Here is a 4,034-nt window from a genome sequence, read left to right on the forward strand (position 1 = left end):
TTAAAACTCTGAAGCAAGATATGAGAATGGAAGACTACCAGATACGCCCAGCATCATGACAAGGGGAAGATTTCACTGCCCACAAAAATATCTCATATTTAGCTGGGTGGTGGTGGTGCACGCCTTTAATCCTAGCACTCAGGAGGCAGAGACAGGCGGATCTCTGTGAGTTCGAGGCCAGGCTGGACCGACAGCCTCCAAAATGATACAGAGAAACCCTGTCTCGTAAAATCAAAACAAATATCTCATATTTGCTCTTGAAAATTTTTCTATTTGGTTTAGTTTGAGGATTTGTTTCAGTTTTGTTTTTCTCTTCCTTTTTGTTTCCCTGTCTATATTTCTGCTCCATTTAGAAGGGAAAAAAGGAAATTTCATGTCAATCATACCTGACAAGGCTATGAATCATTGTTATCTCTTACCTTGGAGACTGGAAGGTCTAATAAATTCCTGAAATGCCCTCAGGGCTCATCCGATTACCCCCAGTAAAAGTTGTTGCTTTTTTGTAGGGTGCTGTATCTTTGGTTTTAATTAATGTTGTGGTTAACATACAAAACTATGGATTCCATTATGACCTCAAATACTTTGACTTTTTCTTTTCATGAGGTATATATTCCAATAACCTTTTTTATTCTCCTTTACCATTACCCAAATTAAATACCAACAGTCCCCAAATCATCCCGTCAATAAACAGACTAAAGAATTGAGAAGATAGTACTTAAAGGTTGATATTTTGAACAATATTTTCATAATGGTGACCCTGAAATTGTACAAATCTTACTCATTTTAAGAAAAGGTAACTATATTCCAGCTATAGGCATTCTTTTTTATTTTTTTATTTAATTTAAATTAGAAACAAGTTTATTTCATATGTCAAACCCAGCTCTCTCTTCCTCCCCTCCTCTCCAGCCCCCTTCAACCCTCCCCAACCCCTCCTCCAATCACCACTCCACTCTCCAAGGAGGGTGAGGCCCTTCATGGGGATCTCAAAAGTCTGTCATATGATCTGGGGCTGTGTCCAGGCAGAGACAGCATCCCTCCACATGGAATGGGCTCCCAAAGTCCATGCTGATATATTGTTTGAGGCCACAAAGGATGCTGAGGCCTCCTCATTGACACCCATATTCAGGGTGTCTGAATCAGTCCCATGCAAGCCTCTCAGCTATCAGTCTGGGTCTGGGGTCTATGAGCTCCCCCTTGTTCAGGTCAGCTGTTTCTGTGGGTTTCACCAGCCAAGTCATAACACCTTTGCTCATCACCCCTCCCTCTCTGCAGCTGGGTTCCAGGAGTTCAGTTCAATGTTTAGCTGTGGGTGTATGCCTCTACTTCCTTCAGCCACTGGATGAAGGTTCTAGGATGGCATATATGGAAGCTGTCAATCACATTATCAGGGAAGGGCATTTAAGGTAGCCTCTCCAGTATTGCTTAGATTGCAAGCTGTTGTCATCCTTGTAGGCTTCTGGACATCTCACTAATACCTTGTATTACCTTCCTCCTACATATATGAAATCCATTCACCATAGTTAAATGGTATCAACCCTCAGCAAAACTGTTCAGATTTCAAAGACGAAACATTAACGAATTTGTGTAAAGTGGAGTCACCACCAGTGAAAAGCCAGTGGGCATTGGGAACAGAATGCCAGCATCCTCTCTTTCACTACCTCTCAGGTATTCATCAAACCCCATGGCATTTACTTCACACACAGACAGGAAACTACAGAGCTGTATTGCCTCCTTTCCTGCAAGGGATGCACCATATGACATTTTACAAATGTGAGTATATCCAAAGAACAAGTTAACAAAGATGAGAGAAAGAACATTAAGGAAACAAAAAGTGAAATGAATTGTATCTCTCTGAAAGATATGAATGATCATGCTGGTGAATATATTCACTGATTTATAATATCCATAATGAAAACTTTCAAATAATGAAAAGTAAAATCAACTTGCTTGAATCTCTTGGTTTCAATTGCTTTGGGGACAGAATGTTGCTTCCTGAGGAGAAATAGTGTCAACTTCTGTCTTTGATTGAAAACGATTTTAAAAACACAAATGTCAATCAATTTTACCTGCATTCAAGTTAAATCAATGGTATTAGCTGCCAAATTATATATATATATACATATATATATATATAATTATAAAGTAGGTAAGGCAGATTTATTTCCAGGGAAATGGTTTGCATCATATTACAAGTTGGCACAAACTGACTAACATTAAAATATCTGGGAAAGCCAGAGCTAAAAGAGATGTTTCTGTTTGTTTTTTACCAAGAAATAAAAACACTTATCTCTCAGGTCTTGCAGTGTTCTAAATTATGTTATACAAAATGAACACTGGTCATTCATTTTTCAGTATGTATTTACAGTCAGTAGGAGAGTCTGTAATATTTGGCCCAAAAAAGGAAGATATAACTTTTTCCATTGATAATTAAGAGGACTATGTTGATTTGAATGTAAATACCTCAACAGGCTCATAGAGAGTTGAATTATTTGAAAGGATTAGGAGGTATGGCCTTTCTGCAGTTTGTGTAGCCTTGTTGGAGGAAGTGTGTCATTGGAGATGGGCTTTAAGTTTTCAAATGCTCAAGCCAGGCCCAATGTCTCTGTCGATTCTGGCTGCCTGTTGATTTGGATTTAGAACTCTCAGCTACCTCTCCAACACTTTGTCTGCTGTATACTACCATGCTTCCTGACATGATGACAGTTATTCTGACCTGATGAAAGTGTAAGAACCACAGCATTTCTTACAGTTGCAATTCTCAGGAGGTACATTAAGAGACAGCTAAATTCTTGTCAGTGTGAGACCCTGTGTATTGTGCCAAACTTAAAGGCAATTTCCCAGTTGTTATTGAGAAAATCAAAGCAGCAAATAACTGAAGTTTTTTTTTCTTGTTTGTTTGCTTGTGTATTTTATGTGTGTTTATGTCCCTGTGTGTGCAGATGCTTGCACAGGTCAGGGAATGGTTGTAGGCTTCCCAATATAGGTGGTGGGTCTCAAACTTGGGTACTCTGGAAAGTATACACCCTTTTCTTGACTGTTGAAAATCAAAAAATCTATCTCCATATTTGAGGATTTTCCTGATTGTGACCCAGGTAATATAGAATTCAGTGTGTAATTTTTTTCTGTAACTGAATGTCAATATTTACCAGGGTAGACTTTGTAGATGATCTTTGTGTGGCAAAGTCTTCCCTGGTAAATATTGACATTCAGTTACAGAAAAATATTACACACACCCTCAAAGAATCTCATAATGTTTTAATCAAGTTTCCAATTTGGAGTGAGACCACGTTTATAACAATTCTGAGCCACATGTGGCCATGAGTTGGACACATGTGACTATAGATATTCATGTCAAAGTTATCCAGGACCTAAAGAAATCTGCAATATGGTAAGCACTTAAAAACATTGAATGAAGTAATGAATTCCTATCATTAGAAAACACGAATAATGATAGCTATCATATGTCATGCTTACCATTACAGTACATAGCCTCTTTTACTTTTTATTTGTTTATTTTTGGTTTTTTGAGACAGAGTTTCTCTGCATAGTTTTGTAGACCAGGCTGGCCTTGAATTCACAAAGATCTGCTTGCCTCTGCCTCCCAAGTGCTGGTATTAAAGGCATGTACCATCACCACTGAGGACTACCCATAATCTTTTATAAATTCTATAAAATGAATGCTACTACTTCCAGTGTGAAGACAAGAAAACTGACTCTTAGATAGGCTTAAAACAAAGCTATTTTCAGTCATCTAGTAAATGACAAATTAAAATTTGGAACAGTGGTCTTGAGGCTCAGGCTAGACAGATGACTTAGCTGTTAAAGAGTGCTTGCTATTTTTCCAGATGCTCAAGCTTGTTTCCTAGGACAATGTTGCTCAACTCACAACTATCTGTAACTGCAGTTCCAGGAGTTCTGACACTCTTTTCTGACCTCTAAAGGCACCGGCACATGCATCATCTGCCCTCTTGCAGACAAACACATAAGCACAAAAACATTTCAGGAAGTATCAGAAGCCCTGAGTGAATGTGTAT

This window comes from Mesocricetus auratus, unplaced genomic scaffold (genome assembly GCF_017639785.1).
Source record: "Mesocricetus auratus isolate SY011 unplaced genomic scaffold, BCM_Maur_2.0 Super-Scaffold_100011, whole genome shotgun sequence".
Lineage (NCBI taxonomy): Eukaryota > Metazoa > Chordata > Mammalia > Rodentia > Cricetidae > Mesocricetus > Mesocricetus auratus.